Source organism: Lithobates pipiens, unplaced genomic scaffold (assembly GCF_037356315.1).
Source record: "Lithobates pipiens isolate NorthernLeopardFrog02 unplaced genomic scaffold, aLitPip1_a1.2 Scaffold_1, whole genome shotgun sequence".
Taxonomy (NCBI): Eukaryota; Metazoa; Chordata; class Amphibia; order Anura; family Ranidae; genus Lithobates; species Lithobates pipiens.
In genome coordinates, this window is record NW_027507685.1 from 126,017,544 (window position 1) to 126,027,362 (window position 9,819).

The 9,819-nt window shown below is 42.7% G+C and overlaps 1 protein-coding gene across 3 annotated transcripts in view; it reads left to right on the top strand.

The window, feature by feature from the left end:
* LOC143974630 (Golgi-associated plant pathogenesis-related protein 1-like) overlaps window positions 1–8,339 on the top strand; it is a 58,567-nt gene extending 50,228 nt beyond the window's left edge. For all 3 annotated transcript variants that reach the window (XM_077476226.1, XM_077476245.1, XM_077476235.1), the window contains one exon: window positions 8,124–8,339. The gene's annotated coding sequence lies outside the window, so the exon portion shown is untranslated. The remainder of the gene's footprint in view (window positions 1–8,123) is intronic.
* Window positions 8,340–9,819: the final 1,480 nt, after the last annotated feature.

Consider the following 9,819-nt stretch of genomic DNA (forward strand, 5'->3'; position numbering starts at 1 on the left):
GGAAACCATGGTTGTGATGTTCCATGTAAATCCCTTTTTTTCTCTCAAAACTTTCTTTGTAGTCATTATATAAGGATGAGGATACCATATACTTTTGTTTCATAACTTTAGGCACAACAATAGAACTATCTTTGTAGGGTGGATAACACACCCAGGACCAATTTTGGCCCTAATTTCTCCGGTCATTTTGCCCGGTTTTTTCGTGCCTGATATGTTGTTTACATAATTTAATTGGCATCTAGTGAGCTAATAAATTCTCACACATATCTAATTTCACCATACGTGATTTTATTTAAAAAATCTTTCTTTTCGCAGTAGTGTCTGAGATCGGGGTTCTAATTTGGGCTCACAGGTGGCCAGCAAAGTTATGGACATGCTTGGTTCTGATTGGTCGAATTTTATGTTATCTATAAAAACAGGTTGTTTAACAAATTACAAAATTGAGGATGAAACTAAAATATTCTTAGAAAGGATGTTTGGCCTGCTGAAGAAGAAGTCACATCTGCATTGGCACACGCAGTATTTCGAACAATATATTAGGGAAGAAATTTGCCCTCTAGGTCTTCGGATTCAAGTTTTCCCCACTATCAAAGATCCCTCTGCTGAATTTAAAAAGGACTGGGAAAATACATTAACAAAATGCAGTGTAGAATTAATGACTAAATTAACGATACAATACCATGCAGATATGACTTCTTTAGATGGGGAGATTGAACGCCTTAATGAACAATTTCCTAAAATTATGGAATCACCAATTTTTAAAGAAAAGTGGAAAGAGGTCAGGGAGCGTATTGAAATTCTCAACAGAGAGATTATTGTTAAAAAGCAGGGCAAGTTTGTCCAGGACAAGCTTGCCTTTTCTGAAGGCTATGCCTATAAATGGGGTAATAAATTGATAAGAAGGAAACTTCCAAGGACACGAGCACCTAAAGAAACAATTATTGTCACAGACTATACAGAATCTGATTCTTCAATTTCATCCCTTTCTTCACAGATCACTTCCCTAAACACGAATTCACGCGCACCGGGTCCCCCCCGTAAGAGGTCACTCACTGGTGGAGACCACTCAGCGAAGGACTCCAAAAAAGGCAAGAAAACGGGTAAAACCGTTAAAACAACCCCACCAGCACATCCTGATTCACAAGGCCAAAGCACCAGTACACAAATATCCACACTACACAATATTATTCCGAAAATATTGCACACCAATACACAGGCCTCACTCCCAAACCCTAGTGGTTTTTTTTCCGCTGGCCACACCCGATTCACACCGGCGAGGGAGTCTAGATGCATACATGCTAAAGACCCCCTTACCACATTAGGTGTAAATTATTCCAAAACTAATTCCCAGGCAGATACTGAGAACCTAAATATTGTTAATCTTACTCCCTATTCCTTGACCCAGGATGAAGAAACAGTTCTCCAGCTGGGTCTTGGCTTCAGTCCTTCTGAACCTATAAACGTCTATGAAACTATTAAAGATATATATCTTTTCGCTCGGAATTTAACCTACAAATTTATGTATGATAAGGATAGACATAACCTAAATTTAGAGAAAGAACTGGCTGAAAGAACAAAGCATTACTCTATGCAAGAATTCAAAGCCCTACGTGACCTTATGTTACTATACGACGAGGGGCAGGTTGAGGATGAAACAACTTTAGAGGCTCCATCAACCCCTGCACCCACGCCCCAATCCATAACAGATAGTATCCAACCACAAAAAAACATTTTTAAACTTAGTTCACGAGCATTCCCTGACCTCATGACATGCCCTACGATTTGGGCCTTTTTGACTGCAGTAATTAAATCTTTAAAAAAACAGGATTGGCCTGACACTCAATCCAATTTAAACTATAAACAGAAACAGGCATTACGTAGATTACAGAAAAAACCTGATATGATCATTAAGAAATCAGACAAAGGGGGCAATCTAGTCATAATGACTCATCAGCAATATCAATCAATGTGCTTAAAAATCCTTTGTAACCGGGCATGGTACATTCCAATCAACCATTCAATGGTTGAGACCTTTACAACTGAGTTTAGGTCCCTGGTTACAAGGGCATATGAACAAGGTCTGATAGATGTTGAAACCCTTAGATTTATAAACACAGCTAAACCTCGTATGCCTACATTTTACGCGCTTCCAAAAATACACAAGGATAAGAACAATCCCCCAGGGCGCCCAATAGTCTCGGGGATGGGTTCCCTAACAGAGAACGCAAGCAGGTTAGTCGATTCGTACTTGATTCCCCATGTTACAAGCCTACCTTCATATATAAAAGATACAAGCGATCTTTTGCGACACCTTGAGGACGTGCAAGTCCCTCCGGACGCCCTCCTCGTGGCAATAGATGTGGAGGCTTTATACTCCAGCATCCCCCACGGGCAGGGCGTCCGGATGGCCAGCACTTTCCTCAAAAAACAAGACCATACCACTTGGCCTCTAAATGACTTTATACTACATCTTTTAGATTTCATCCTTAGTAAGAACTTTTTTACATTTATGGATCAAATTTATTTACAAATTCAAGGTGTGGCGATGGGGACAGCCTGCGCACCTTCCTATGCAAATTTATATCTGGGGGGCTGGGAGCGGTCAGTATTCTCTGATGAATCTTTACAAATCTACCTTGACTGTGTTCTCCTTTGGTATAGATTCATAGATGATCTTCTAATTGTCTGGACAGGGACTGTCCAGGCACTGGAAGATTTTGTCAAAACATTGAATTTAAATACATTTAACTTAACATTTACTTACACATATCATTTAACTAAGATTGCCTTTTTGGATCTCAATATCACTAAGGATAATTCTGGAAAATTAATGACTGACCTTTATCGCAAGCCATCATCTGGCAATACTTTACTACATGCTAAAAGCTCACACCCCCGCCCTCTAATACGTAGCATACCATATGCCCAATACATTCGGATAAGAAGAAATTGTACCACAGATCATGACTTTTTGGTTCAAGCCAGGGGTTTACAGGAGCGTCTCCTCAATAGAGGTTATCCACGATCCAATTTAAGGAAAGCATTTAACAAAGCGTACGGACGCACACGAGAATCTTTACTTTATGGCCCCCCCAGACCAGTCCACCCTTCTACAGTTAAGATCATCACCAAATATTCTACACATCAGAATACACTTAGAAACATCTTATCGCAACACTGGCATTTTTTAACGGATCATCATACTCTAAGTAAATATGTTAGACAAACCCCGGAATTGGTTTTCAAGAGGGCAGCTACCCTTGGGAACAAACTCACCAGAAGCCACTATCAAATCTCCGCACCAAATCGGCGGGATCCACGTGGCACCCACCCTTGTGGTGGCGGTCCACGCTGTCCCTGGATATGGGAGGGAACAACATATAATCTCCCAAGTGGAGAAATTTTTATTCCATCATTCTATGCCAGCTGCGACACGAAAGGCGTTGTCTACCTAATGGTTTGTGCCTGCGGGGCATTTTACGTAGGTAAAACCATTAGAGAGCTCCGCCAACGTATTGGTGACCATCTTTACTACTCTTCGGGCGGCAAACTGACGGCAGTCGGCCGCCATATAGGTATTCACCACCGGTACCAGCCACAAGTAGTTAAATTTTTTGTCCTCGAGGTAGTTTATGAGGACACCCGCGGTGGCGACTGGGATAGGGAAATTTTAAAACGAGAAACCCTATGGATAGAACGTTTAAATGCCCTGGTCCCACCTGGCTTGAACGAAACAAAAACATACAAATATTTCCTTAAGTGAAACAGCCTCTTGTGTGTTTTATTATATATATGTCCTTTACGGCAAACATGAACCAATTTCTCTCCCCCTTTTCTTCCTCCCTTCTTCATCCCTCTGTCCCCATGCTATCTGGTACCGTGTGAGCCCAATTTCTCGTTTTTTTTGATGCCACTGCGATTTTTAGGTACTAGCAAACAGTATATTCTGTGGACAGTAGTCCGTCTCTGACTTAGTACCCCAACTTATTTTTATTTGTTTCTTGTTTTGCTTTTTCTTCTAGATAAGCGCCACGTATGGTGAGAACTATAGATTAAAATATCTGTGAATAAATGTTGCCAAATTAAATGATTTAATATTTTATTTATTCTTGTTTACCCTTTTGCATGTATTGATGTTTGTAAAGTTAAGCGAAGTGTGAGACACTACACAGGCTTTTTGTTACCAGGCACTCTGACATCGCCATGGTGCTTAGATTGGAGTATGGGAGGAGACTCCCAGGGGCGGGCACGCGCCTCTCCGGCGGCCCTGTAAGCCTCTCATTTGTGGGCGGCATCAGGTCCGCTGTAGCAATGAGTCACCATGGGTTTCCATGGTGACTCAAGCTGATGTGCGTCGCGACGTTCTCGCGCATGCGCAGTAGGAGCGGCGGACCCGACGACGTCATAGCTCGGCGTCTGCGTCGGGCTTTTGACGTCGTCGGGCCGGAGGTTAAAGGTGCGCCAATATGGCGCATATTCACAGCAGCGGAACGGAGGACGAAGGACCTCCAGGCTAAGAGCGGTCGTGTTTGTATGTGGGGGGGATTCCGCCTACCGGTAAGTGCTTCCCTTCCCAAACGTCCCCTATGCTGGCTACCCAATATATATATATATTTTTCTGATCTATATCTATGCATATCTTTACTAGGTTAACTTTGCACATATAAATACCTATTGTGCATCTGGCAGAGATTTGGACCCCTCGCTGTACTCTCTATGGGCGCACTCCCTACTGTGCACCAGACCCATTACCACACCGTCCTGGGCATGTCTAATATCCTTATCTGGACCCCAGCGTTGATGAGTTGATGCATTTTTCCATGCTGCATTATTTAAAAAGCATCTGGTTATATCGGTATGTTTATGTTATACCCATAGTGAGATATAAATGATATGCTTCTTAATTAGATATATTTACCACTCAGATTCTCTGATTATTGTTTTATAGCTGACTCTGAAACCTCCCGTGTCCGCCCCAAAGGGTGGTTAAAGCCTGGCTGGTTAGGACCACCCGAACTCCAAATGCTTTGTGACTTGATGCCTTTGTGGTGGTGAGCTGCACACTTCGTTTTCTACCCTCCCTTTTGTTTAGGGTCTTGTAAAATAATACATCAAATATGTTGAACTATGCTAATTCTGTTAAATAAACTGTTATAAACTTCGATTTCAGACAAACAAGGTCTCCTGAAGAAGCGACAGTAAAGTCGCGAAACTAGTAGAAACCAAAGACCGAATTGGACACCCAATATCGTTAGAATATCTCTTTTTGTCTATGTTATAGCTACATTGTGCAACCATTGAAATTTTATGTCTACACAATTTTTCTCTTTATTTTCTAAGAAAAACTTTTTATATATAATAATAAACATTTGTATTTTTTATAATATTGGTATCAAGACAGTCCGTTACTTTGCTGGGTGATCCTAAGGGAAACCATGGTTGTGATGTTCCATGTAAATCCCTTTTTTTCTCTCAAAACTTTCTTTGTAGTCATTATATAAGGATGAGGATACCATATACTTTTGTTTCATAACTTTAGGCACAACAATAGAACAATATGAAGGAGAGGTAGTGGAAAAAAGCACATGTGAATTTAACCAATTATTTTCTGTGTGAAATAGATGTGACAGGGGCTTGTCCATTGCCTGTGTACCTTGTGCTAAACAGTGTACCTCTTTATCATTTCATTCTTATCCTATAGTAATCCCAGCAACTTGGCTATTTCATAAGGCCAAAGTCCATAAGGAAAATACATTTTCTAAATATAATTCAAAGCAGTAAGTTTACAGAGAAAACGATAAAAGCTTTGGTGTCTTACATTCAGAAGAAATGGTAAAAATCAAAAGACAAATTAGCAGTAAAATGTACTCTTTATACATGGACCCCTTTGTCAGGTTCTTCTTGCATGTAGTCTTCACATTGTGCAGCAGGGGTCAGCCTTGATAGAGCTATCACCTACAGCATTGGTCAGCAACCTTTCTCCACTTAAAGGGATTGTAAAGTGATTTTTTATTTTATTTAAAATAACAAACATGTTATACTTACCTCCACTGTGCAGCTCGTTTTTCACAGAGTGGCCCCGAACCTGCTCTTCTGGGGTCCCTCGGCGACTGTCTCTGCTTCCTCCTGCAGATGCTTCTCACGTTCATGCGAGCTCCCTCGCATGGTGAGAAGCATCTGCGGGCACGCTCCCGTGATACAGCCGGCGGCTATAGCCGCTCGCTGTATCACACGGCCCCGCCCCCCGGTGCTCCGCGTCAGTGGATGTGATTGACAGCAGCGCGAGCCAATGGCTGCGCTGCTTTCCATTCATCCACTCCAGCCAATCAGCGACCAGGCTGAAAGGTGGAAAGGACGTCGGGGGACGAGCGTGGGACTTTCGAGGGGTGAGGTAAGTAAAACGGGGGGGCTGGGGGCGCAGGCACTGTCAGATGTTTTTTCACCTTAATGCATACAATGCATTAAAGTGAAAAAACATTTACCTTTACAACCCCTTTAAGGGCCGGATTCAATATATGTGAATGCATTCACATACTGAAGAAACCATTACATAGCCCCCGTACCTCTGGACCCTTTACATTACACATCCCCCTGCACCTCTGGACCCATTTACATTACACAGCCCTGGCACCTCTGGCCCCCTTTACATTACATAGCTCCGCAACCCATGGACCCCTTTACATTACATAACCCCCCCCCCCCCCTGAAAAGTACACAGCCGCCTGCATATTACACAGCACACCCCTCCCCAGCTGTGTAAGCATAGAGGGATGGGGCACTTTAAAAAACAAAAAAAAACTTTTATTTTTACACTGTCCCTTAAAAAATTTCTGATCACTATTATTGTAATTATCCCTTGTGACAGTAATAGGCAGTGACAGGTACTCTTTATGGAGGGATCTAGAGTTTATAAGACCCCAAATCCCTCCTTTGCACTTAAAAGCATTCAAAACGCCAAGTTTGGCTGTTTGAATACTGACATTTTTTGAAATTTTGTGCCTTTAAGGCCCTTTTCACATGGACGATCCGTTCAGGTCTGCCTGTCAGTTTTTTTAGGCGGACCTGAACGGACACTCCATAGAGGTCTATGGAGGGACTGATGTCAGCGGTAATATGGCTGCTGGCCATAGTTGGTGGCACTGATCATTCTGTAAAAAATTATACATCAACTTCTGTACAACCAGCCTGCCCATAACTGGATTAAAATTTGTCTGGTCCCTGCTGAACTGGATGAATTTGATTAATGTATGGCCGCCCTTAGGCTGAAAGGGGGTCAGGGAGTTTGGCATACTGTACTGGGGGGTTAGGCTAGGAGGGGGGTTGTACTGGGGATTGTGTCTGTACAGGGGTTAGGCAGAGAGGGGGGTCTTTAGCATAGGTGGAAGGGGGTCTGTACTAAGGGTTAACCTTTATATCATGCTTCTTAAGCCCCATACACACGGCAGAATGTCAGGAGACATTTGCCAGGTAAAAGAAAATAAATCTGACATTCTGCCCGTGGGTATGTTGGTCTGTCCTACAGAAGCTGGCTTCTGTTGGTTGGGCATGCTGAAAAACCAGCAGCTGACAGACTCCTGATCAGCACTCCCAGCCAATGGCAGAAAGCGTTGATCTGAGTGGTCTGGGGGGGGGGGGGGCATCACCCTGTCAGATCACAACAGCTCAGCTCAGTGGGGGGAGATTACTGGACTAACCTCACATCTCACATGGTTAGTACAGAACCTCCGACCAGAGTGGACAGGTTTTTTCGTGCAACCTGCTGGATTGCACAAAAAAAAAAACACAAAAAAAAAACTATAGTGTTTACTCAGCTTTACTGTCCATAATACATCTAATTGATTTATATAGATATAGGTGTATCACATGGGCCGGTAGGCATATTCCCTTGGAGATTCTTTTTTTGCTGGCATCATTTGTGGTGTCTATCATCTACCATTACAGGTATGATCGATATAGAAATCATTGTTTACTAAATAGTTGTTTGTTTGTTTTTGTCTTTGCTTGAGCGAACCATCCTGTCAAAATGTTACCGATATATGAATGCGAATGATATCTTGAAACGTTATAATATATACATACACATTTTAATCTTTGATTTATTTCTTTTTTATATATATTTTTAGTTTGATCCATCTAGTACCCGAATTATATGGTCCTGATGAAGCGGTGGGATTCTACGAAAAGTGTGGACCAGCGTACTATCAAATTGCTTAGCAACTGAATTCAAACTTTATATCAGCTTCATCGTCTCACTTTGTACTATATGGTATGCACAATGATGTTTCAATGTCTTTTTTAACATGTAATCCAATAAAATATATAAAGCTTTTCGCAGCAAATCCAGTGCTTCTGTTTTGCTTTTGTTATTGGTGGTGGTACTGGGTCTTAGCCTGGGAGGAGGGGGGAGGGGCTGTACTGGAGCTTCACCTTGGGGGGCTGTACTAGAAAGAGGACTAGTACTAGGGGAGGATGGGCTGTACTTGGGTTAGGCTGGGGTGAGTCTCTACTGGGGGGAATCATGTTTAAGGAGGGTTAGGTTGGGAGTATGGCTTTACCGGGATGAAGCATATGTAAGGGGACCCCCTGAGAGGGGGACTGTACTGGGAGGGAATCTGTACTAGGGGTTAAGCTGGTAGGAGGACTGTACTGGGAAGAGGGGACTGTACTGGAGGTTAGGCTGGGGGGGGGGGGTCTATAATAGGAGGTGGGCCATAGGCTTGGTATTCATTTTTATAGTCAACTCTTGGCTTTAGGGTAAAAGTGATCCGCCGGATGCTTGATTAGCTGCACTGGAGGACAGAGGAGAGATTGGGGTCCAATTTACTCCGAAGGATTGCATCCCACAAACATTTTCCATAAAGATGTATAATCTCTAACAAAAAAATGTCTGATGATCAAAAATGTTTATCACACCTCTGGGTAGCCCTATACAGTTCTACCCCTGCCTGAGTGTCAGAATGGGGGTGGTATTGGCCCATTATTACCACACTAACCTTGACAGAGCCCCTCCAATTATTAAAAACTCAGTTTATGAAGGCTAGATCCACAAAATTTTATTTCACTCCTTATAGTTTACTACTCTGCTTAACTGAAGTATATCTAAAGCCAAATTTACTTTTTTCATTTTGGATAGAGTAGGGGAGGATTAGAACCACTGTTAGGGTTTTATTGGTGTCTGTGTCCCCGTTGGGGAGAGTCACAGTATTTGTGGCCATAGTTACAGGGACAGAAAGTCCTGTCTATATACTACCCTAACCAGTCCATATACCTGCGGACCACAGCTTGTGTGAGGAGCCCGTGCCGCCACTATTTTTCTTCAGGCGCGGGTCTGCAGACCACGGCTGAAAAAATAGGTGGAGAGGCACAGCAAAAACCACCACTACCTCCACCTTATACATGTGCAGAGAAAGGGGTGGAGTCAGGGGCGGAGCCAATGGGGCAGCAAAGTGAGGTTTTGTCTAGGGTGTGAAAAATCCTTGCACCAGACCTGTATAATCGATATAGAGTGCATTTCTGTACCTTCCATGAAGCCTGATTTCTGCACTTTCCATGTAACATGCTTTCCTATACCTTCCATGTAGCCTGATTTCTGCACCTTCCATGTAACATGCTTTCCTGTACCTTCCATGTAGCCTGATTTCTGTACCTTCTATGTAACATGCTTTCCTGTACCTTCCATGTAGCCTGATTTCTGTACCTTCTATGTAACATGCTTTTCTGTACCTTTCATGTAGCCTGATTTCTGTACCTTCTATGTAACATGCTTTCCTGTACCTTCCATGTAGCCTGATTTCTGTACCTTCTATGTAACATGCTTTT